Consider the following 26657-nt stretch of genomic DNA (forward strand, 5'->3'; position numbering starts at 1 on the left):
ACTCTCTAAAGATGTCTGTGACATCTTCAGAGACTTGATGTGTTGGAAATAAGCTTTACTAAGCGAAGTCATACGGCTGCTGAACTAGTTATTCCTGGATATTGGTTCAGCACAGTCATGCAACGTGGCGTAAGAGTTAACGAACAACATATTGACGCAAGGTAGGCTGGTAACTATAGTGGCCAGCGTTAGAGGGGGACAACGAAGTGCTTCAGTGGGCGCATGATCTGGTGTTCGTCCTTTTGGCCCTTGGACATGAAAGTAAACGCCCTGTTTTTGTGCCTGCCTCCCTGTGCCTTTATGACATTTTCTGGTGGAGGTGCGGGGTACGATAGATGATACGGGCCCCAGAGAGCACCCCTGAAACAAGCCCATTGAGTAGCTTAGCCGAGCTTACTACTGTGCACGTACGTTCCAGTCGTCGTCTCCAGAGACTCGAGCCAGAGCACGGTTTGCTGCCTGAACGTCAGAGGACCATGAACGAAACACCACCTAACGTCACCGCGCCAGCACCAGTGAACCTGGTTGTCAACCAGCCCAAGACCCCGAAGACATTTCACGGAGCTGCTTTTGTAGATGCCGACGACTGACTCGAGCATTTCGACCGAGTGGCCGTCATCAACAGTTGGACGCCAGAGCGTAAGCTGCGCTATGTGTACTGCTTTCTCGAGGACTCCGCGAAAACGTGGTTTGAGAACCATGATGCAACGCTTACGTCATGGGATGAGTTTCACCGGCAGTTCCTCAAGGCCTTTGCCCGAGAGGACAGGAAAGAGACAGCGGAGCGTGCTATAGAGGCAAGGGTTCAAGGTAATAACGAAAGGGTGACGACTTACAAAGAAGGCATGGATCGGCTTTTAAGGCGTGAGACAGCCGAGTCTCTATTATTGAATCCAAGAAAGTCCGCCACGTAATGCGTGGTGTTAAAGAAGAGATTTTTGCCGGCCTGATTCGAAATCCGCCTGCGACACTTGCGGAGTTCCATGAGGAAGCCACTGCCATGGAGAGGGCCCTTCAACAGCGTGCCAGGCAGTATAACCAGGGTGTACATCCAAGTGAGGCCACTTCTGTCACTCTCGGCAATGACATCAGTGCGTTGCGAGAGCTCATCAGAGCTCTGATTTAGGAGGAGCTACAAAAGATGCAGGTGACTGCTTCACCCGCAGAGCACCTCTGCGTTGCGTAGATGGTACGCGGCGAGCTACGGCAAGCCCTTCACGCTCCCCCAGAGTCCGAGGCGCCGCAACAGAGGCAACGTGTCGAAATGAGCTACGCGGAAGCAGTGCAACGTCCTCCATCGTGTAGTTCAGCCAGCGTGTTTTACCCCAATGAGCGACGCACTCAACAAATGGAGGTAGACTCCGTCCTCGCAGCCCGCCGTTGATCGCCGAAGCACGACCGAAGAAGAGTGACATCTGACGTACACCCGACCACTGCCACTTTGTTTCCACTGCGAGGAAGCCGAACACGTCTACCGAACATGTCCATACCACCATGTGGGTCTCCGTGGATTTTCGGCTAATGCCCCTCGTCCACGACCTGGCGAGCGACCACTGGAAATCGAGAACTTCATCTCGAATCGCCGCAGTATCGAACATCGATCGCACGAGCCCCGCTCCTCGTCGCCTGCTCACTACAGGTCACCAAGCCCAAGATATTCACGCGGCACTCCGAGACGCTGTTCACCCAGTCCTGCAAGTCGGGAAAACTGAGTTCAGCGACCACCAGAGGTGAGGCCGCTGACGCTGACTGTACGGAAGATCCTCCACTACGACGACAGCGACGGCAGCAAAAAGATGTACAGACGCAGTCAAACGTGGTACGAAGAGTGGTAACATCAAACATTGTGGTAACCGTGAACGACGAAGTAATGGCCCTAATTGACACTGGAGCAGACACTTGCGTTATGAGCATGGGTCTTGCCTGCAGGCTGAAGGTTTCTACCCAGTGGGCTGGGTCGCAGATACGTACGGCAGGAGGCCATCTTCTCACTCCAGTGGGACGGTACACAGAGCGAGTCAGAATTCACGGATTTACGTATCTAGGAGAATTTGTAATACTGCCCAGTTGCTCGAGGGGCCTGACTCTCAAACTGGACTTTCTGCATGATATTGAACCGTGATTGACTTGCAAGAGTCGCAGGTGACGTTTTCTACGGCACACGCTTTAGCGCGCAACTCTCACAACAGTTACGTCAATGCTTTGAGAATTGTTGACAATGACCTCACGTTACCGCCGAAGAGTAGCGTGTGGACCTTGGTAACCTGCGACGTTTTCGGTGAATTCAATAACTCTGAAGGTAATGCTGAGGCATATATCCCGCTGCTGCTCAAACGGACTATCTGCATAGCCCGATGCCTTGTTCGGTTAGAAAATAAACGCTTTCGAGTCCTGCTGACCAACTTCAGCAACGAGTTTCAGCACGTCCCTAGAGGCACCAATGTCGCTTTTTTCAGTGAAATCGCCGACTTTTCCGATGTCAGCGCAATGAATACAACTTCACCGCATGCAAAATATTGTGCTGACCTGAGCAGCCGCATTCACGTTAATCCAGACTTGCCAGATTCACGAAAAGAGCAGCTGCTGAACCTTGTGATGGAATTCTCAGACTGCTTCTTCACCGCATCTAAAGTTCAGTGTACTACCGTTACAACACACCGCAATGTTACCGAGGAGTCGGCGCGGTCTCTTCGCCAACATCCGTACCCTGTGTCCCCGAAGGAAAGAGAGGCGATTAAGCGTCAAGTACAAGAAATGCTGAATTATGACGTCATTCAACCCTCGACCAGTCGGTGGGCGTCACCTGCTGTCCTAGTAAAAAAAAGAGACAACACACTATGCTTCTGCGTCGACTACCGACGGCTTAACAAAGTCACAAAACGCGACGTTTACCCCCTACCACGGATAGCTGACGCCTTAGACCGTCTACGCCATGCGCAGTTTTTTACATCGTTAGATCTCAAGTCAGTACATCATTAGATCTCAAGTCAGGGTACTAGCAAAGTGAAGTTGACGAGGGCGACCGGGAAAAAACCGCGTTCGTGATTCCCGACGGGCTCTACGTATTTAAAGTGCTGCCTTTCAGTCTGTGTTCCGCCCCCGCCACATTTCAACGCATGATGGACACTGTACTCTCTGTACTAAAGTGGTAGACGTGTCTTGTATACTTGGATGATGTCGTTGTTTTTTCAAGCACGTTTGACGAACATCTTTCAAGGCTAAAAAATGTCCTCACTGCATTAAGAAAAGTGACCCTTACTAGCAAGCCCGAAAAGTGCTACTTTGGCTATCAGGAACTCAAGTTTTTCGGCCACGTGGTGAGCCCGGGGGGTGTTCGGCCAGATCCGGAGAAGTTGGCTGCTGTTGCCGGTTTCTCTCGTCCTGGAGACAAGAAGGCTCTTCAGCGATTTCTCGCACTCTGTGCCTACTACCGCCGTTTTGTCATATGATTTTCAAAAGTTACGGAACCTCTTACAAGACTGCCACTGCCAGATGTACCCTTCGTATGGACGGGAGAACAACAACAAGCCTTCGTAGAGCTACGCGATCGACTGCAGACAACTCCAGTGCTGACACATTTTGGCGATACTGCCGACACTGAGATTCACACGGACGTCAGCAACGTAGGAATCGGAGCCATTCTTGTTCATAGGCAAGACGGCGCATGGCTTGTGGTCGCTTACGCGAGCCGCAGTCTCACAAAAGTAGAGGCTAACTACTATACCACCTAAAAAGAGTGCCTAGCAGTCGTTTGCGTCATTAGCGAGTTTCGACCCTACCTATACGGCTGGCCATATCGAGCGGTCAGTGACCATCATTCGCTCTGCTGGCTTGCCAGTCTACTGGATCCATCAGGCCGCATCGCCCGCTGGAGCCTCGCCTTCAAGAGTACAATATAACGGTGGTCTACTGATCAGGACATATTATACAGAAGCTGACTCACTGTCTCGTGCTCCAATTTCGGCGACGTCACCTGACACTGAACAAGAATTACCGTTTCTTGGCATCGTCATTGTGGTCCGGACGGCTGAACTTCAACGTGAGGACATTGAGCTACTACCTGTCATCCAGCATCTTCAAGGGGAAGGCGTTATCGTCCCGCCCCAGCTCTCATGTGGTTCAACATAGTATATTCTGTGGAACAATGTTCTCTACAATAGAAATTTTGAGAGCAGCCAGGAAACTTTTCTCCTCGCCTTTCCAGCGGCACTGCGTGAGGAAGCTCTGCAGGCATGCCTCGACGATCCTTCTGCCAGTCACTTAGGCTTTGCTAGGACATTAGCGCGCATACGATAGAAGTACTACTGGCCACTGCTGTATTCATTCGTTCAGCGCTATGTCCGCACCTGCCGTGAATGTGACAGGCGTAAATTGCCACCCGCAAAGCCCGCCGGCTTCCTCCAACCTTTGGATCCACCTCGAGCACAGTTTCAGCAAGGGGTAATGGATCTCCTTGGTCCATTCCCTATGTTATCCTCAAAGAATAAGTGAATAATTGTCGCAACCGACTATCTGACTCGCTATGCAGAAACCAAAGCTGTGCCTAGTGGAACTGCTGTTGAAGTCACCAGATTCTTCGTCCACGACATTGTTTTGCGTCATGGTGCACCTGCTGTTCTCATAACCGATCGCGGAGCAGCATTTACGGCAGATTTATTGCGACAAGTCACCAAGCTGACGCACATCCCCACCGGAAAACAACAACTTATCATCCACAAACAAATGGCTTGACGGAGCGGTTAAACAAAACAATGACCGACATGCTATCTATGTATGTTGATGGAGAGCACAAAACGTGGGATGAAATTTTGCCGTACGTCACGTTTGCTTATAACACCGCTGTGCAAGAGACCACAGACCTAACACCTTTCGAGCTTGTTTATGGCCGTCGCGTCACAACACCGTTAGACGCTATGCTCCCCGTAGACCAAGACAGAAGCGAAAATGACAGCGTTTACGACTTTGTTGAGAAAGCTGAGGAAGCCCGCCAGCTTGCACAGAACTGCATTCGCATGCAGCAAGATATCGACGCTCGCCGTTACAACCACGGCCGAAGGAACGTCCACTATCAACCAGGTGACTATGTATGGGTGTGGACACCAGTACAACAACGTGGGCTTTCAGAGAAGCTATTGCGACGTTACTTTGGGCCTTACGAAGTTGTGCACCTCAGTGACGTGAATTACGAGGTAGTTCCTCAAAGTTCGGATACCAGTTTAAACCGAAAACGTCAACGTCCAGAATTAGCCCATGTAGTACGGTTGAAACCGTACTACGCCCGCAAGTTATGAACACTTTGAACTTTTATTATTATCCACAACAGCGTGGGCTCATGTTTTTTTTGTTGACGTGACCATCTTTTCTCTCGACCGTCTCTAGCATTTCAGTCAATCAGCCGAGATGGTCGTTCTTGAAAGGGGGGAACTGAATGACGCAAGGTAGGCTGGCAACTACAGTGGACAGCCTTTCAGGAGGATAACGAAGTGCTTCTGTGGGCGCGTGCTCTGGTGTTCGTGCTTTTGTCCCTTGGTCACGAAAGTAAACGCCCTGCTTTTGTGCCTGCGTCCCTGTGCCTTTGTGACAATATAATGCTGAAAGACGACATGGGAGGAAGTGCAGAAACGATAAGACAGACACGGGTGCCAATGTCTGTCAGATCGTTTCTCCGCTTTGTCCTCGTCGTCGTTGTGCCTTCTATATCTTTTCTTGAGTGTTAACCACCTATCTCAGCAACAAGCCCGGCAGGGTTAAGAAATACCCGTTAAGAAAACCAGCCGTTTATCACACCTGTGTATGAATTTTCTAGTTGGTTCGTGCTGCGAGTGGGTCTTTGTTGATATTCCCCAACTTGTTTGTCCTGGTTCATAGATCTTTCTTGCTTCAAAAGCTTCTACAAAATGCATTCACGGGCCATCTTAAACACACAAAGTTATCGACTTAGGGTACAGTAATCTTGAATAGGTAAAATACAGGAATCTAGCCGATCTATCCCCAGGCAACTTATTGCTCCGATAAAGTTTCGATGTCACTTATTCTGCGTTATTGTGAATTTGGGACTGGTAAAGCTCGCGGGACAAGGTTGAAGAATGAAAGTGATGCTTTCACACTATATAATTACCAGATAGTCAGATAGACCCTTGAAACCTTCCATATTTAAAGGAAAGCTGATAATTGTGCTATCGAGAGGTTCATTTCGCTCAACCAGTGGCAGACAGAGAATAATTTTAAAGTCCATCAATACAGACGTCAGAGAGTGCCCAGGCGGCGCTGCAAAAAATGCCGCCACCAGCGCCCCCACCACCACACCGGCCATAAGGGGGTAGTGCAAAGACAGCCGTTCACAAGGAAACGTACGTAGGCAGTCTTGTTTTGTTGGTCTTGAGGCGCGGTTTCTTGAAACTTAGGGGCTTGGCAAGCTTCTCCCGTCAATCCAACCTCGCTTCAGAGAAGTAGTGAGCTCACCAAAGCGAACTGCGGGTACAATGCAAAAGATGCTTCATTTATTTCGGTGTGCTGCAATTCAAATGCAAACAAGCATTGCATGACATGCGTTCGAGGCAAGCACTCTGACGTGCGTTTCGTAACGCCTAAATGTGGTAATATTGAGCATACGCATGATGCCAAAGCGACGAATTACATACAAGAGCAATCTAACGATCAGTGGTACGGAGCTTGCTTTATGCGGCACGAATGGCCCTGGTGATTTTTGTCTTTGTAGTTGAATTCTCTATTGATCTGTCACTTCCGTTGCGTTAAACTATTGCTAGAATGTTCTGTTTATGGTTTTATTCTGTTTACTGCATATGGCAATACACTCTGTCCACTTTCTCAGCAAAGGAAAAGGCAAATCCGATGCCTCCGAGATAGCTCCGGTAATCACGGAGACCAACGGCAAGGAAAACTTCCTTGTGGTCGCGATCCTCATCCGATTTACCTGTGTGACGTACGTGTTTGTATTTACTAGTTAAAGCTAGAACTTAGAGCCTGCAAAGCCCAACGTACCTAATTCTGTGTTGTGGCAACCACTGCAGATTATCGGTGGTCGTGGTGTTTATTGCGCCCGTTACCTGTCTACTCTTGCACCTCGCGCACCGCGATCAGAGGCTCTGTTAAGCTTCATAATCAGTCACAGCGGCTCTCCGTCAAGGCTACTGAAAATAATAACAGGAGACCTACATTTTTACACTTTGTCACGTGACCGGCTGGGAATAACGCAAGAATTCCCTTACCAAACACGTTCGTGATGACTCGTATCCAGCACTCTCGCCGTTATGCTTCGCAAAAGCTGCGGAAACAAGCAAAACTGAAGTAGTTTACATCCTTGGCAACCCACAACGCAAAAGCAGCGTCGACTGAGGTTGTTCTTGGTAGAGCGTGGAACAGGCGCGTTTGCTCTTGTTTTTGCTGTCGTTCTGGCGAGTGAACCAGCGAGCACTTCAAGGCGGTTCGGTGACGCGTACTACTAGCAGTGAGAAAATTGTACCTTTGTTTCTAAGTGTTCAATGTGAAAATACACGTAATATTTAGCTCAATTGTCCTTTCGTACCTGGTTGCGCAGCGAACCGTGCAAGGGAGTCGGGCTTTGGAGTACTCAAAACAGCGTTGACAGGTAACTCTGCGTGTCCACAATCGCACAGTCAGACGCCTGTTGCCTCTCTGGGTTTTTTGGTGACGAAGTACACCCCGTGTATGTCCTTTCACGTCGTTGTGACGGTGGATAAAGTTTCAGCGTCACTGGCAAACACGAAAAGTTTTGCTTGGGTGAACGTCTACTAAGGAAAAGAAAAGCTAACGAACAAGTGATTCATGCTGTAAACTGATAGCAGCGAGAACAGTGAAGTAATTTAATGCATGGAGAGGTGCGTCGGCATAAGCACGTGTGGCATCGAACGTTCGGGCCTAATCATAAAATGGCGTTCACGTAAGATCTCGAACAATTTTCACTCTTCGCGTCTTGCATGTAATCTGAAGAGCTTAATATGAGATCAAATTGCAAAAATTATATAAATTGGGAATACTCGCTCATTTCAAAAAGCAAGACCTTCTTTTAAAATATCCAGTGACTCCGAAATTCTTGTTTACTTTGATTGAGCCCGCGCAGGAGTGCCTGCGCAAGCAAGGGTTTGGTCTGTAGCGACACCACGGTCCCGAGCTAACGGGGGGGTTTCGACTCCCTCCCACGCCTAGCCGTGCGTGGCTTTGCCGTGTCCCGGGGAAAAGGGAATCCTGGGGATTGAGCCGACGCCGGGTGATTGGAACTTTAAGGCCCCCCGGCAGAGGCAACATATCCCTTTGGCCCCGGCTTCACGTAGACGGAAATCGGCAGTCGCCTTTTCCTACCTCTCTCCCCCTTAACCTTCGTCTTAATTTCTCACTTTCTATTTGTCCTGTCATCTTCTCTCTCCCGTTTTCTTCCGAATTTCCTGGCGGAGAGTGCTAACCGGGTGTACTTATACAAACTAGGATAATTATAACAGGTTACAGCGGTCATCTATGGCTGGCGTCTCCAAGTGTTAGCTTTCAAGCTTGAACCGTCCCCATGTTGGGCTCGGAGGTGGGTGGCCACCATCACCACCGAACTCTAAAGTATTTTTATGGCAGAAGCTCCCCCCCCCCCCTTCCTGATCGCTCCCTGAAAAGGTGGCGCACCGAAGACACTTTTCTGTCTAACATACTATAGCCGACATTCCCAAAGTACCATGTTATCCACAGTCCAAACGAAAAGAAGATAGTCCGGGTCATTTCAACTTTGCTCGTTTCCAAAACTCTCACAGAAGCAATAGGCCGAGGTTATAAAGTGACAAATATAGGAAGTGGCGATCTTCTTCTGAAGTTCGTGACAACGCTCAGTACCAGAAGCTGTCTAAGTTTGTAGCATTTGGAGAAACTCCTGTTTCAGTGGGCCCACACAGGTTCATGAACATTGTCCGTGACGTTATTTCTGATGATGCTCTTACTGAGATTTCTGAAAGTGAGCTGCTCGAAGGTTGGCAGGACCAGAACGTGGTAAAAGTCCAAAGAATAACAATAGGACGCAGCAACAAACTCACCCCTACAAAACACGTAATAATTACATTCGGAACATGTAACCTACCAGAATCAATCGAAACCGGCTATTGTAAACTCCGTGTAAGAACATACATTCCCAACCTTCGTTGATGTTTCAAGTGTCAACGTTTCGGTCATGGATCGCAGAGTTGCAGAGGGTGCAACACTTGCGCAAGGTGTGCATCCATGACACAAATATACGACAACTGCACGTCAGAAACAACTCATTGTTCCAACTGTGATGGAGATCACATCCACACAGGGGCGCCTGTGCAAGTAGGCGTTTGGTGTGTAGCGACACTATGGACCCGCGCTAACGGGGGAGTTTTGACTCCCTCCCATGCCTAGCCGTGCGTGGCTTTGCCGTGTCCAGGGAAAAGGGGATCCTTGGGGTTGAGCCAACGCTGGATGATTGGACCTTTAAGGCCCCCTGGCAGAGGCAACACACCCATTTGGCCCCGGCTTCACGTAGACGGCGCCCCTGGACTGACCCACCCAGGGAAAATCGGCAGTCGCCTTTTCCTATTCCTTTCTCTCTCTCTACATCTTCGTTTTTGCCATCACTTTTTTACTTTCCTGTCTTCTTGTTTCTTCCTTTTACTTCAAATTTCCTGGCGGCGAGGGTTAACCCAGTGCAAATAGCCTACCTTGGTCTAGGTGCTTTGAGTTATAGCAGCGTTGTACGGCTGGCGTCGGCAAGTTTTTAGTATTTACGAACTTGTAGCGTCCCTCCGTTAGACTCTATGGTGGGTGGTCGCCAATGCTGCTGAATAAAAATAAAACCGGCATGCATAAATCATTCCCCTCGCTTAGTGATCGTACCGGCTTGAAGCGGGTACGCACCGATGACATAAAGTTTTCAACAGCCCAATGGAAGCATTTCCTCACTTTCATGTTATCCACTGTGAAAAAACTGGAAAGAAAGCCAGGGCCATCTCTCCTTTTGTAGTTGCTAGATGTCTTACCGAAACTCTTGGCACAGGATACAAGGTAACCAAAATGGCTAGCGGAGACCTTCTCCTCAAAATCCGGGACAAAGAACAATTTTAAAAGCTAGACCGTCTCTCAGATTTCGGTGGCATACCAATAACCATAACACCACATAGATCAATGAACACAACTCGTGGAGTGGTATCTGACATGGACTTACTTTATTGACTGACTGAACTTTTGGATGAGTGGAAAAGCCAAAATGTGACTAATGTACAGAGAATTATCATCAGAAGATACAAAAAGGAAACACCAACAAAACACCTGATACTCACGTTTGCTTCCAGTAAATCGCCAGAATCCATTCAAACAGGGTACACAAAAACTTCAATCAGGCCATACATACCAAACCCCCGTCGTTGCTTCCAATGTCAGAGGTATGGCCATGGCTCTAAAAACTGTCAGTGTCGCCAGACCTTTTGTGGTGGTTAATGACGTTCGTCACTATGTTTGTTGATAGCGGACGAGAAAGGATTAACATCAACAATTGATGCGAACAAAAGAATCGTTATATTGTACACTAGAGAACGAAGTGGCAGGTGAAAATAAAACTATATGTCCAACACTACGCGCCAAGCATCACGCAACATGTACGAGAGTCAGACCTCTAATATGCGGAGAGCTCGCGGCTACGCTTACTCCGTGTCCAGCGCGTATAGTTCTCGGTTCGCAAGAGGAAACCGCTGCCTCACAGTTTGGGTCCCCGTCGTCCCGACATCATGCGGTCATGGACGTGCGCGAGGGCAAAGGTGGCACGGCTGGAACGGCTGACGGCACACGGATGCGCTATCGTGTGCAGCGCCGTTGAGTCGGACGTTGCGGCCAACCCAGCCGTCAGGGTCGCAACTCCTGAGGTCGGGGATCGGGCCACGGCTCACGAGGACCACACCCAGTAGGCCTCGTCCATGAACCTGCTCCCGGCCACAGCACCCAAGTCGGAGCCGTTCAGCAGGCCCCGTCCTTGGACCTTGTACAGGCCGACGGACTCGACCCCGAACAGGCACTCCGGAGCTCGACCTGGCCGACACGTACGGGTCCCACGTCCGGCTCAGGAACGCTGCCAGGAACTCGTACTCTCGAGCGGCGCACCGCTTCCTTTGCCTTCGTGGCCTCAACCCTCGAGCTCTCCTTTTTCCCCACGTTCCTTCTTCTTGGCCAGGGAACCGCCAGGTACCCTCGGGTGCACACTGCAGTTCATGAGCTCGCGGCCCGCGTCCGAGTCTGGCGCGTCGCTCGGTATGGCTCGGCACCGCTCGGCGATTCTCGATTCAGCCAGAACTCTCCTGGCACCTGGATCCTCGGCCACCCTGGACCTTGCGCGGCTCCGTGGTCCGTGCACACACCCGCGTCTGGCCCGGCAGAACGTCTCGCTCGTTTCTTGCCGATGTGCGACGCTCTGGTGACACCGGCGCTTGATGGCATGGGTGCGACTACGGAGCAGTCAACCCGCATCGGAGACGCGATGCTCCATGCGGGACATGGCCAGCTCGTCCAGCGAAGAGCGTGCGCCGAGACGCGATGCTCGACGCAACCGTCACCATTAGCCAGGCAACGTTCAACGCTGTGTCGAACGGCTGACTGTGGAGACGGGTCGCCGAGATCCGCGATGCCCTCGGCAAGGAAGAGAACAGCAGGCCAGGCCGCGCCCCGAGATGCAGTACTCGTGCCGGCAATGCCGCCCCAGCTGGTGGTTGGACGGGAGCAGCGTGGACGGCTGCGTTCCCTGGCCGGAACCTGGCTCGCCTGCGTCCGACGCTTCGGCCCGCTGTCTCCCGTCTGCCGCTGCTCCGGCTCGTCCCCCAGCCACAAAGCCTGCTGCCACGTAATGGTCGCACGTGGCGCAATCATGACACGCCACCTCTATGGGCCACCACAGGTCATCAGCTGATTCGCTGACACTCACGCGCACATTACACGCGCCTTTCCCCGCACTTCCGTTGTTGTTTTCTTCACTCATCACACCTGTGCACAATGTGGAGCCCTGGGCCACGGGTCTGAAAACTGCAAAGAGCAGCCGCACTGTATAAACTGCGACGGAAACCATGCTCCATATTCACGTTCGTGTCCATACTGGAAGAAAGAAAAGGACATAATAAAGGTGAAAGTGAAAGAAAATATTTCTTTTAAGGAAGCTAGGAAGAATCTCACCATTTCATGCCCTAACGTATGCTGATGCGGCGCGTCAGGGGGCACCGCCGCACCAGCCCCCGTCACTTTCTCGGCTCGCGCAGAGAGAGCCGGTGGTTGTGGCACCTGCCCCCAAGGCGGCTGTAGTCCAGACTACACCGCCAACTCCCGAACAGAGACCGGAGACTCAAGGGTCCTCGGGTCTGAAGGCCTCACCTCACCAGGCGAGGCCCAGAATTCGAACAACCAGCTCGCACGCGCGGGCATCCAGTGCCTCTGAGGAGGCAATGGGTACATCGGTACCCTTGGTACCGAAAGAGCGGCGTGGCTCCTTAGAGCGCTTCAAGAAAACAAAAAAGGCAAATAACGGGACCTTGTGATAGCCCTGTTACTTGAATTTATACTTCCCGGCTGAACAGACACTCGCTTTACGCACACACAGCACTACTGTACATTTATCATGAACACTCAAATTATACAATGGAACGTTAGGGGCCTTCTCAGAAACCTTGACGACATCCAAAAACTTTTACACGAGCACTCACCAAAATTGCTGCATGTACGTGAAACACACCTTAATTCAAAACACACAATTTTTCTTCGTAAATACGTTATTTTCCGAAAGGACCGTGATGATGCCATCACATTATCCGGAGGTGTTGCCATCATATTGAATCAAAGAATTGCAATCACACACTTACAACTCCAAACATCCCTTGAGGCAGTGGCTGTTCGAGCAGTTCTTTTTGATAAACTGATCACAATCTGCACTATTTACATTCCTCCTAGCTGTCAGCTGCAAAAACGTGATTTACACTCTCTGATGAACTTCCGGAGCCTTATGTTCTCCTTGGAGACTTTAATGCGCATAGCAGGCTATGGGGTGACTCTCGTTGTGACGCGTGAGGTCGACTGCTTGAACGTTTCTTCTCTGGTCGAGCGCGTGTCTCCTAATCGAAAAGAAGCAACCTATTATAATCTCGCTAATAACACCTACTCCTCCATAGACCTAAGCATAGTATCTCCATCTCTTGTGCCTCTACTCCAGTGGAAAGTCGTCAGTAATCTGTACGGAAGTGACCACTTCCCCGTAGTTTTGAGCACAACTACAGCAACTGAGTGTCCACCACGTGTTCCCAAAAGGCTCATAAACAGAGTCGACTGGGAACAGTTTTATACCATCGCTTGTCTAGGTTGGAGTGACATATGTACTTTGAACTTTGATATTGTTGTCAACTACTTCACAGCGTTTTTGATTGATGCTGAAACAAAATGCATCCCACAAACAAATAGACAACCTGGAAAACGGCGTGTGCCATAATGGAACTCTGAATGCTGAAACGCGCGCAAACAGCAAAACAGGGCGTGGAGGTTGCTTCGTAAATCACCGACAGCCTAAAATCTTGACAACTTCAAGAAAATAAAGTCTCTAGGCAGGAGAACGCGTTGGCAGGCCGGAATAAAAAGCTGGCAGAAGTTTTTTTCAGGCATCAATTCATACACACAGGAAGCTAAAGTCTGGAACATGGTCGGTAGGATAGCAGGAAAACAAGTACACACATTTCCACTCGTAAACACTCAGGGTGATACCTTGGAAGATCAGGCAAACTTCCTCGGTGCACACTGCGAATGGGTGTCCAGCTCGTCCCACTAGACTGACACTTTCCAAAAATACAGAACAAGAATAGAAAAGCAGAAACTAACACAAATGCACTAGATACGAGGCATAAAACCAAGCTTTCAGTCTAGCTGAGCTCCAAACATCTCTAAACTTCTGAAGTACTTCTGCCCCAGGTTCTGACTGTGTGGTGTATGAAATGTTACAAAACCTACCAATCGAAACACGAAAAACCTTACTTTGTTTGTACTATGCTATCTTGTTTTCTGGCACTATCCCTGCCTCCTGGAAAGAGGCTATTATTATTCCCATTAGGAAGAGAGCAAGGACCCTTCTTCAGCTTCGAGGTGTAGGCCTATTGCACTTACAAGCTGCTTGTGCAAAGTCTTCGAAAAAATGATAAACTTCCGACTTGTACATTTCCTTGAAACAAACAATTTGCTCGATCCATTTCAGTGCGGGTTTGGAGAGAGTAGATCCACCACAGACCACCTTGTTTGTATCGAGGCACAGATCAGAGACGCTTTCGTCAATAAGCAATATTTCCTCTCTGTGTTCCTCGATATCGAAAAGGCTTATGATAAAACAAGGCGTTTTGGAATTCTAAGACACCTTTCCCACCTTGGAGTGCGCGGAAGAACGCTTCCCATAATCGAAAGTTACGTGTCAATTCGGACATTCTGTGCCCGAGTGGGCAGCGTTCTTTCCCAAACATTTGTCCAGGAAACAGGCGTGTCGCAAGGTGGTGTACTTAGCTGCACACTTTTTCTCATCAAAATGAATTCCTTGCGCTTGTCCATCCCTCGCAATATGTTTTATTGTACATATGTCAATGACGTCCAGCTTGGCTTTAGATCTTGCAATCTGGCAATGTGTGAGGGGCAGGTTCAATTAGGTTTAAACAAGGTTTCTAAATGGGCAGAGGAAAATGGATTCCGGCTGAACCCACAAAAAAGCACGTGTGTCTTGTTCTCCCGAAAGAGAGGCATGCACTCAGAACACAATATTGAACTGAACGGTCAACGTCTGTCTGTTAATGCGGAGCATAAATTCTTAGTCTTAATCTTGGACAACAAGTTGACCTTCGAACCGCACATCAAGCATTTAAAAACAAAATGTTTAAAAGCCATGAATGTTTGAAAAGTGTTGTCACGTACTACGTGGGGTTGTGACAGGCAATGCCTCATGAACCTGTATAGAAGCCTCATTCGCACCCGCTTAGATTATGGGGCCGTTGTTTATCAGTCGGCGACTCAAAGTGCTTTGAAGATGCTGGACCCCGTGCACCATTTGGGGATCCGCCTTTCTACGGGTGCTTTTCGCAACAGCCCCGTAGAAAGCCTTTATGTTGAGTCAAATGAGTGGTCGCTTTATCGCCAGAGAACTTACATGTCCTTTGTATATTTTCTGAAGGTGAAAGCAGACAAGAGCACCCCGCACACTTTACTATTGATGATTTGTCGAGCTCCATTCTGTTTCAAAACAGGCCTTCGATGAGGCAGCCCTTGTCAGTTCGCCTGAAGGGTCTAGCAGAGGAAACTGGAGTGTCACTTGAACACAGTTTAATGGCTCCTGTAGTATACCCGCCACCGAGGCAGTGGCAGATTATGGACTGCGATGTGTCTTTCCTAGAAGTTACAAAGCATGCACCTATTGCACATATCCGAAACTACTTCCTGGAACTTCAAACATATACACACGTCCTTAGTTCTTTACAGATGCCTCCAAGTCGAACTCCTCTGTGTCCTATGCTGATGTCGGCACATCCTTTTTGGATGCTGGCCCTCTACATCCAGGCACAAGTATCTTCACAGCGGAAGCTTACGCGATACTTGTAGCGGCTAAACACATCAAACAATCACAAATACAAAAAGCAGTAATTTATACGGATTCCCTCAGTTTGGTAACGCTCTGTACAATCTTAAAAAGAAAAAAACTCTGCCTTCGTCTCACTTTACTCTATTTTATGCACACTCTACACACTCAAACAACGTGTTGTAATGTGCTGGGTGACAGGGCACCGTGAGTCCCAAGGCAACGTGATGGCAGATCAGCTTGCTGTATCCCTCCACGAAAGCACTGCCACTACACCCACATCAATCCCGGCCCTTGATCTCAAGCCGTCTCTCAAACGAATGCTCAGGGACTATTGGCAGAGCAAGTGAGATAGACACACACAAAACAAACTACACATTATTAAGCCACACCTTAGCCATTGGCCGCCAGTATCGAAATCGCGTCATACGGAGGAACGCAAACGAGGCTCAGGATAGGACACACATACACGACACACTCATATCTTTTGTCCGGTGGCGATCCACCATTGTGTGACAGATGTGGTGAAGCACTAACAGTTCACATTTTAATTCAGTGCAAACAATTGGACACTATAAGAAAACAACACTTTTCATTACTCTACCGACAACATATACCTTTACACCCTGCAATGTTCGTCGGTAGGGACCCGCTTTTTAGTCATAAGTCACTGTTAGTGTTTTTAAAAGAAATTCATAGTTTTCATATTATATATCCGGGCATTCCGTAGCACGATCTCTCCAGAGAGGTTGTCGCTGCGGTGGCTACACAAGAAAGCACTTGCCTCATGGCCCTTGGACGCAACGGTATCAACGAGTGAGGCACTTGTGCTAAAGTCATACATATCCACCATCGTCTTTTATTATCACCAACTTTTGTCATCTATTGACACCACACACACCTTTCACAGCATGGTCATGATTTTATTACTTGTATGTTCTTACCCGTCTGACCGCGAGGAATTTTATGGCCCTATACAGCCGGTAATCACAATCATTGTCCACATTCCTTGTCCCATGAACTGGCGCTCTTTGGCCATCGAATGGCCCTTGCGCCAAAAAACTACATATATCATCATCATGGATTAAAGAGAAACAAATAGTAGAACTTAAGGTCAAATTCAATCTCTCATTCCGAGAAGCACGCCAACGTTTCGCACTACACAACCCATCTTATCCCTCCTTCGCAGATGTGACGCGCCGGGGCGCCGCGCAACACGTTTCTGCACCCGCAAATGTCACACACAAAGTGGCCGCGGCAGTGCCACCAGCGCCCCCTGCTGGAGCAGCCTGTACTGCTCCACCACCTGACAAACAAGGCTGGCAGACACCCGTGTCTGCTAACCTCGGACTACTGCAAGCGCAGTTAAGTCCGAAAGTTCTATGACCATGCCTGCCGAGCGGGCACCATCGACCACCTCTTGATGGTCAAGAGGTGATGGATACAAGTCCCACTCCTCCGGCGCCTCAGACGCCGAAGGATAGGCGCAACTTTTTGGAGCGCGCCAAAAAAAGAAAAACCTTGAATCACGGCCCCCCCAAAAGGCGTTGTAACCTAACGCAACACTTTGCACACACATCATCACACAACAATAAAATAGCACAAATACTACAGTGGAACGTCAGGAGAATGCAGAGAAACCTCGACGATATCCAGGAACTTTACTCAAACACACACCGAATGTGCTGTGCGTACAAGAGACACACCTGAAACCTGAACACGCTAACTTTTTACGTCATTACGTTACATTTCGGAAGGACCAGAATGATGCCATTGTGCCATCCGGCGATGTTGCCATTATAGTCAATCGAGGGATTGCATGTACACACCTACCACTGCAAACACCTTTGAGGCGGTGGCTGTTCGAGCAGTTCTTTTGAATAAGCTCGTCACCATCTGCTCTTTTCACATACCTCCACAACACCCTCTTGAAAAGCATGAATTCGAGTCCCTCATTCCAGAACCTTACATTCTCCTTGGAGATTTCAATGCGCACCCCGCCGTGGTGGTCTAGTGGCTAAGGTACTCGGATGCTGACCCGCAGGTCGCGGGTTCAAATCCAGGCTGCGGCGACTGCATTTTCGATGGAGGCGGAAATGTTATAGGCCTGTGTGCTCAGATTTGGGTGCACGTTAAAGAACCCCAAGAGGTCGAAATTTCCGGAGCCCTCCACTACGGCGTCTCTCATAATCACATGGTGGTTTTGGGACGTTAACACCCCCCCAAATCAATCAATCGAGATTTCAATGCGCATAGCAATCTATGGCGTGACTCTCGCTGCAATGCTCGAGGTAGCTTGATTGAACAGTTCCTTTGTTCTTCCGGTGCGTGCCTCCTGAATTGAAAAGAGCCAACATATTACAACATCTCTAACAATACGTACTCAACAATAGACCTCAGCATAACATCCCCATCACTCCTGCCTCTATTTAAATTGGAAGTCATTAATAATCCATATGGTAGTGACTGTTTTCCTATCTTTATCAGCACATCAATAACAAATACATGTCGTGCACAAGTTCCCGAAGGGCTCACTGACTAAGCCGACTGGGAAAAGTTCCAAAAATTCACTCTATTACCTTAGAAAGACATGGCGGCGTTAAGCATAGAAGTTGCTGTGTGCTATTTTACAGCTTTCATGGTGGATGCAGCAATGAAATGTATTCCCCAAACATGTGGACCGTCAAGAAAACGACGATTCTCAAGGTGGAATAATGTGTGCCGTGATGCTCGAAAAAACAAAACAAAATAAAGCATAGAATGAATGCAAAACTTTACTACAAATAGTTTTTTCCGGTGAAGGTGGAGCCCTCAGTCCAGAGCCCCTGTGGCCTTTGCCATCTTTCAGACACTGTCGATCAGCTCGAGCTGTTCTTCAGGCTTAGAGCAGGACAGCGCAGCCTCCCACTGCTCCGGTGTTGGTGTACAGTTTCTTGGAACTACCTGTGTGTGTTGGCAGGCCCATGTCACGTGGTAAAATGTGGGGTGTTCTCTGAATAGCGGGCATTTGTTGGTGTATATTCCCGGATAGGTTTTACACAGAAGACTGAGATTGGGGTACGTATTAGTCTGCAGCTGTCTCCAGGCAACCGACTGCTCTCAGTTGAGGTCTTTGTGGGGAGGGGAGTATATGCTCCTCAGGGCTCTCTGGTGTTCTAAAATTGCTTTATAGCGTCTAGTAGCTGTGGCTGGTTTTTCGTCGTTGTGCGCCCCCCGGTCGGCGTATTCTCGGGAAATGGCGTCGGCACGCTGGTTCCCTGCCGCAGTTTCATGGCCTGGTGTCCACGTAATGGAGCAGCTCGAGAATTTGATTTTTCTTCCTTCGAGTATGTGGATGGCAGCACTGGATATGCGCCCACTGCTGTACCTTCGACAAGCTTCTTGCGAGTCAGTAACTATTTCTGTAGTAGACTCTTCGCTCTAGCGTGTGACGGCAAGTGCGATCACTACTTCCTTAGCCTCGAGGATGTTGTTGCTTTTGATCGAAGCGCTGTTGACTTCTCTAAGTTGGTGATCAACGACCCTTACAACTGTCCTGTAGTGCTCTCAGTGGTCGCGTCAACGTACAATACGTCGGTTCTCGCCTTAAAATTTTTTATGGTGCGTCTGATCTGGCTTTTCTTCTAGCCTTATGGATTTATGTATGCGTGTTTTGAGGTATTGGGCTGAATTCAATGATCTGGTGAATGTCCTTTGGTATGCTCGCCGTGGTATTGATTTCTCCGCAAGCATCCCTCATGCCCAATGTCTGCAACGTGTACCTGCCCGTAGCAGTCAACAGTAATCTCATTTTCTGCGCAACAAGATGCGCCTCGATGTGTGCTTGCACTGTGTTGTTTATCCCAAGTTTAAGGAACTTCTCTGTCGAGGTACTGACAGGAACCCCAAGGGGGCACTTGTAGGATTTTCTGAGTATTGCCTTTAATTGTTCTTTTTCCTGTGGGAGTGGCGTTTGGTAGGGGACACTGTATACAATCCTACTGACCACGAGGGCCTTTACAAGCCTATAAGTGTCCTTCTCCTTCATACCCCGTCTTTTGTTAGAGATTCTGGTGATCATCCTCGTGATTTGCGCTGTAGTGTTTGACAGCTGTCTGATGTTGTGGTCTATATGACAGTTGCTTTGTATCCACATGCCGTGAATCTTAATTCGGGACACTTCTGAAGTCTTCTTCCGCCCTATATAGAAGTCTATAGAGTTTTGCAGATCGTATCCTTGCCTGTAGACTCTCAGGACTTCTGATTTCTCCGGAGAGCAGGCGAGGCCTCATTGACGCACGTAGTCGTGAACTGTATCAGCTGCGCGTTGCAGAAGATCTTGTTTTTGGCCTAGAGATCCTTTTGTCACCCAGATTGTAACATAATCTGCGTAGAGGGCATGTTTGAGTCCTTCAATGTTTTCAACGTTCCGAGCTAAGCCAATCATAACGATGTTGAACAGCATCGGTGATATTACAGAACCTAGGGGTGTTCCTTTTGTGGGTGTATCAAACGTATCAGTCTGGATGCCTCCTATACCAATTGTGGTGGTTGTGTTACTGAGAAAAGCTTTGATGTAGTTGTGCATTCGCTTTCCACAACCTAATTTGCTAAGCCCCTCTAGCCCAGCCTTATGACTGACATTGTCGAAAGCAGCCTTAAGATCCAGTGCAAGTAGTACGTTTTCGCCATATTTTGTGACATCGGTAAGCACCTCCTTCTTGATTTGTCGGAGGACGTCCTGGTATGAGAGGCATTTTCTGAAGCCAAATATGGTGTGCAGCATGTGTTTGTTGTCTTCCAAACAGGTCTCCAGCCTCTGAAGCACGATTCTCTCGTATACTTTTCCCAAACATGAAGTCAACGAAATGGGTCTTACATTTTCCAAGCTTGGAGCCTTTCCAGAGTTTGGAATAATTATTATCCGCATGTTTCCGATTCTTTGAAACGGTATTCTCTTCCCAATGTTTGTTGACGAATTCTGTAAACATTGTGATAGATTTGTCATCGAGGTTCCGTATGAAAAAAAAGAACACTACTCCAGGAAAGGATGGAAAAAGAATACTACTCCAGAAAAAGAACACTACTCCAGAAAAGGATGGCATGAGCGTTGCTCATGCCACCTTTTCCTGGAGTAGTGTTCTTTGTTGCCAACAGCATAGCATGTCGAACTTCTTCTGCGGTAATAGGTTCGTCAAGAGCGGGATTAGCTACACCAGTGTATGCCAGGCTGCAGTCAGTATTAGTTGTATCGCCAATATAGCGCAGCTTTCTGTGTTCTAGCAGTTCCCGGTCTGTGCCTTTGAATCAGTGTGCAATCTTTCGAGTCGTCTCACAAGTTTCCGTCTTGGTCGTGGTTGGGTCTATGAGGGCCCTCAGCAAGGCCCATGTCCTTTTCCAACCTATTGTACCTTGTAGCTCGTTGCATTTTTGGTCCCAGTTGCGCCTTGACAGCTGCGTCGCATACTCTTCGGCTTCCCTGGTGACTGCGGCGATTCTAAGTCTCAGATTGCGGTTGTGTTTCTGCCACTTCAATTATTTTAATAGGTCCCGGCGGGCGTCCCAGAGGTCTAGTAGATGCTTGTCCACCTCGGGAGTGTTTGTAGATAGGGTAACTTCACGGGTTAATCGTTTCAAGTCTGCCTTGATTCCCGAGACCTAACTCTCAATGTCCGCAATTTCTTTATCCTCGAATTCTGCCCTAGTTTTTCTAAAAGCTTCTCAGTCTGTAAGTCGAGTCAGGCCATGTCATTTCTTAACTGGGAGGGTTTCTATCTTGATGCGCAAAATGCAGTGATCACTGCCAAGCGTTTCTCCGCCGTTTTCCCATCGGGCATCCCTGACACCTTTACGAACGCCAAGTCCGGGCAAGTATCTCGGTTGATACTATTTCCCACTCGCGTTGGTTGAGTGTGGTCTGTAATGAGGCTTAGCCTTCTGCGATCAGCTTATCTGGCCAAATCCCTGCCTTTCTGAGTTTCCTTGACATATCCCCAGCTTTTGTGCCACACATTAAAGTCTCCAAGAATGACAAGACCCTTTTTGCCTGCTGCTGGTTCTGCCTTGCCCAGAAGGGAGCTGAAGTTAATTTTCCACTGGTTTTGTAGGCTGTAGTTGTTGAGGAGAAATATACTTTCATCGGTTCTTTGTTTCGTAATGATTTCAATGAGAACGTGGTCAATATCTGTTGAATCGATGTCATATCTATTTGCGGTGACCGTTTTGGCAACCGAAGTAGCAACCTTACTTTGGTCAAGACCCTCATAAACCGAAAAGCCAGTGAGTATCGGTGAGCAGCCGGTTTCCTGTAGGGCGATGATGTCTGGTGAAGTTGCACATTTCTTGATGTATTGATTCAAAAGACCTTGCTTTCGACGAATTCCACGACGATTCCACGGCCATGATTCGAGGGTTTTCAACTTGCCCGAACATTTACGGCTGCTCGCCATACTCAAGTGATGGCCGAGTGTAGGGTTTGCCTCTGGATTTCTTGGCCGTGAATTGCATCAGACGTTCTCTATCCTTGCGCACCTCAACTTGAATGTTAGAGGTGAGGTTCCTAAGATTTGATAGGGCATTTTTTATAGAAACCATGGTAGTTGTGAATTCCTGGCGCCCTACGGTGGCTGTCTGTCTGATTGGGAGTTATCATTGGTCTGTCCTGTTCTCAGGGCCTTCAGTTAATCTATAAGATCGTTTAGTTTCTGCCCGAGTTCGGCATTTTCTGCCCTGAGTGTCTGAATAGTCTGCCTTAATTCTTTTACTTCGTCGTTAGGTGGTGCACTGCCATTCTTACCGACCATTACTGTTTGTGTATTCGTGTTGTTTGGAGCAGTGGGAGAGGCAGAGAAAAAAGGCGCTTTTCTGTTCACCGTACCGTCGTCTTCCATCCTGGTGACGGGTTTCTTGTGCTGCTTTTTCTTGTTTTCTGGAACCTGGTGGGTCCTGGACGCCGATCTCGACCATGACCGTGGTTTTGATGCTGATCGGGACCTGACTCGTGAGCTTCCATCCCTGCTGAACCAGCGTTTCCGGCCTGGCTACGTCCATCGGAGCCATGTGCTCCTGCGGCTGTCTGCTCTTTTGTTCTTGGTCGTGGGCTTCTCCGTCTCCTGAGGCGTTCCTTGCACTCCTTTGCCCGCGTAGGGTGCGCTTCCTTGCATAGCGCGCACCGAGGCTCACAGTTGTGTCCATCCTTTATGACAGGCTCGGTGCAATTTGAGCAGAAAACAGCGTCTGGTGTTGGGCATACGTCTGCCCTATGCCCAGGCTTGAAGCATATATAACAAACTTTCCGCGATGATCGATAGAGGAAGCAACGTGTCTCACCACCATAGTAGTAAACATAGCGCGGGACGATCTTGCCCTTGAAGGTAATGACGGCACTTTGGGATTTTCCAAGCATTCTTGAATAAAGTATTTTCACTTCTTGGGTACGCACCCGATGATGGGCTAGTAATTCGGTTGGCGTGGTCCCGGCGTCTAGTCCGTGAATCACACCCTTGCACGAGTTGTCCGGCGCGGCTTCGTACGCCATCACTGCATGGTCTTTTGCACCAAAACGTAGACTTCGAAGGCTCTGCACAATGTTGGCGGTTTCCGTGCTTGGCGTGCTGATTATGGCGATGTTAGATCCATTGCGCAGCCGTATAAGCAGGTTGCCTTCGTTGCAGATGTCCGGGTTACCACATGCCATAGTTATAGCGTGTGCCGTCTTAAGCGTGCTTAACTGACTGATGTTGAGCCCATCCCTAGGTCTACCTTGAAGTTGGTTTTCGGCAGTGGAGGCAGTTTCTCTTTTCGAAAAGGATTCCGTTTCTGTTTAAGTTGGCTCGACGCTGATTTGTCTACCACTTCGGCCTTGGTCTCCGGAACGGCGATCAGCCTTGAGTTGTGGTACGTTGCAGTGACCATCCCCAATTGTCAAAAGGCTTCTTTTGTGAGACGCTGGTCGCATTTTCACAGCCTTGAGTTTTTTCTTCGATCGATGTCGTGGCTCCGGTTGACGCAGCCACGTCGTCGTCAGCCATTCTCGCGCGTTGTGCGGAAACGCGAGTAGCATTTCGTCGAGCCAACGGCCCGACTCCGCTTAGGCTTAGAGCGGCGTTCATCGCTTTGCATCTTCAAACAAGCAGACTTTCAGAAAATATGAACTTACGGTTAAAAACCTTTTATCCACCGACTGCGCTTGATTAGTAGAAGACGGTCCAGTACTTCATAGGTGGCGGCGATGAGGTGTTCCGGGTGAGATGAGGCGTCGAGGTGGGAGTTCATTCGAAGCACGTTTGCTTCGACTGGCGCCCTAGCGTCCCCAAAGCATATATCAATAAGGCATGGAAGTTGCTTAGAGACTCGCCGACAGCCGAGAATCTTTTAAACTTTAGGAGTGTTGAGTCGCAAGCAAGGAGGACGCGCCGACAGGCCAGAATGGAAAGTTGGCGCAAATTTTTATCAGGCACAACTCCTACACGAATGAGTTGAGAGTCTGGAGCATGGTTGGTAAGGTGGCAGGACAAAAGGCACATTCACTTCCTCTAGTGAACACACAAGAGCAGACTTTGGAAGACCAGGCAAATACTCTCGGAACGCACTTCGAACAGGTCTCCAGCTCATCACACTAGAGTGAAGAGTTCCGAAGATACAAAACCACAATAGAAAAAACAGAGATTAGAGCTCAAACCCACAACTGATCAGGCATGCAATGAACATTTATGTTTGGCAGAACTACAAGTCTCACTTACCTGCTGCAATAAGTCTACCCCAGGCCCGGACCGTGTGGCATATGAAATGTTAAATCACCTGCCCACTGAAACTCGGAGAGCTCTCCTCTCCTTGTATAATGCGATATGGTCTTCCGGCGAGCTACCCTCAGCCTGGAAGGAAGCTATCGTTATCTCAATTCTAAAAAAGGCAAGAACCCAGCCTCAGTTTCCAGCTACAAGCCAATTGCATTAACCAGCTGTCTTTGCAAAATCTTTCCAAAACTGATTAACAGGCGCCTGATGCACTTCCATGAAATTAATGGCCTACTTGACCCATACCAGTGTAGGTTTCGAGAGGCTCGGTTCACCACTGACCATTTTGCTCGTATTAAGGCACAAATTCGCGACGCTTTAGTTCATAAGCAATTTTTTCTTTCTGTGTTGCTTGATATCGAAAATGCAGAGGACACTACATGGCGCTTCGGTATATTCCGAAACCTGTCACATTTATGTGTGTGGGGTAGAATGCTGTTAATCATCGAAAGCTACTTGTCCAACCGAACATTTCGTGTCCGAGTTGGCACTGTCTTATCTCGAATATTTGTTCAAAAAACAGAAGTGCCACAAGGAGGTGTATTGAGCTGCACACTTTTCATAGTGAAAATTAATTCCTTGAATCTGTCTCTCCCACGTAATATTTTTATTGCATATATGTCGATGATGTACAGAGTGGTTTCAAACCGTGCAATATCTCAGTGCGCCAACGTCAGGTTTGACTCGGGTTGAACAAGGTATCTCATTGGGCAGATGAAAATAGTTTTATACTCAACGCGTAAAAGAGCCCTTGTGTCTTGTTCAGCCGATACGGGCGCCTCCATCCTGACCTCGACATTAACCTGCTTGGTCAACCTCTGTCAGTGAAGACCGAGCATAAGTTTTGTGGTCTCATATTAGACACTCAACTAACCTTCATCCTACACATCAAGAATTTAAGGGACAGGTGCTTGAAAACAATAAACATTTTGAAAGTGTTGTCACGCACTACTACACATCAATAATTTAAGGGACAGGTGCTTGAAAACAATAAACATTTTGAAAGTGTTGTCACGCACAACTAGGGGTAGTGAAACCAAATGTCTAACAAATTTACATAGAAGCCTCATACGCACACGCCTAGATTACGGTGCTATAATCTATCAGTCGGCAGCACCATCAGCCTTCAAGATTCTCGACCCTGTCCACCATCTAGGCATTCGCCTGTCTACGGGTGCTTTTCAAACTAGCCCTGTAGAGAGCCTATACGTGGATTCGAATGAATGGTCGCTTCCTTCCTTTTAGTTTCCTGTCCGTTTGTTTCCTGTCCTTTTTGTATTTTTGAAGTTGAAAGCAGACATGAAACACCCTTCCCATTTCACAAAAATGATTTTTCTTGTTCTGGCTTGTTCAAGAACCGTCCTCCGTTTAGGCAGCCTTACGCGCTCCTTGTAAGGGCCAAAGAAACAGGTGTGCCTCTTCTTGAACACAATTTGATAGCTCCTGCAACATGTCTGCCACCGTGACAATGGCAGCTTATAGACTGTGATGTTTCTTTTGTTGAAGTCACAAAGCATGTACCACTTGCAGACATACATACATACTTCCTAGAACTGCAACATAAATAAACATGCCCGGAGTTCTTTACCGATGCGTCAAAGTCCAACACTTCTTTGTCATATGCAGTGGTAGGCCAATTTTTTTCCGAGGCCAGCGTTCTTCAGCCTGATGTAGGCATTTTCACAGGAGAAGCTTACGCAATACTGGCGGTGGTAAAACACATCAAACAGATAAAATTATAAAAGGCGGAAGTATACACAGATTCTCTAAGCGTGGTCAAAGCCCTGAAAACTCCTAAAACACAAGAACCCCGTGTTTTTGTCATTTTACTCACTTCTGTGCACACTGTACACATCAAAAGAGCATGTCGTTGTATGCTGGGTTCCAGGACGCCGTGAGATACAAGGGAACGTTTTGGCCGACAAGCTGGCTGCTTCCGCCAACGACACTACTTTCAATGCAGCGATACCAATCCCTGCACTTGGCTTAAAATGTTTTCTAAAATGAAAGCTCAGGGGGTATTTGGCAGAGCACGTGGGATAAACACATAGTTTATCAACTGTATGATGTTAAGCCGCAACTAGGTTATTGACCGCAACTATCATAATCACGACACACAGAAGTAACACTAACAAGGCTTAGAGCAGTACATACACACTCCGCACACTCATATCTCCTATCTAGCGGCAATACACCGTATTGTGACAGATGTGGAAAACCACTTACGGTTTTCCACATCCTCGTCCAATGCAATGAGCTAGAGTATCTAAGAAAAAAGCACTTTT

The 26657-nt window shown here is 48.4% G+C and overlaps 1 protein-coding gene across 1 annotated transcript in view; it reads left to right on the plus strand.

Annotated features, from left to right (window-relative positions):
• Positions 1-26657, plus strand: part of LOC142803131 (carboxypeptidase Q-like) — a 74445-nt gene that overhangs the window by 19497 nt on the left and 28291 nt on the right. The gene's annotated exons all lie outside the window — the stretch shown is intronic.

This window comes from Rhipicephalus microplus, chromosome 3 (assembly GCF_043290135.1).
Source record: "Rhipicephalus microplus isolate Deutch F79 chromosome 3, USDA_Rmic, whole genome shotgun sequence".
NCBI classification, from domain to species: Eukaryota; Metazoa; Arthropoda; class Arachnida; order Ixodida; family Ixodidae; genus Rhipicephalus; species Rhipicephalus microplus.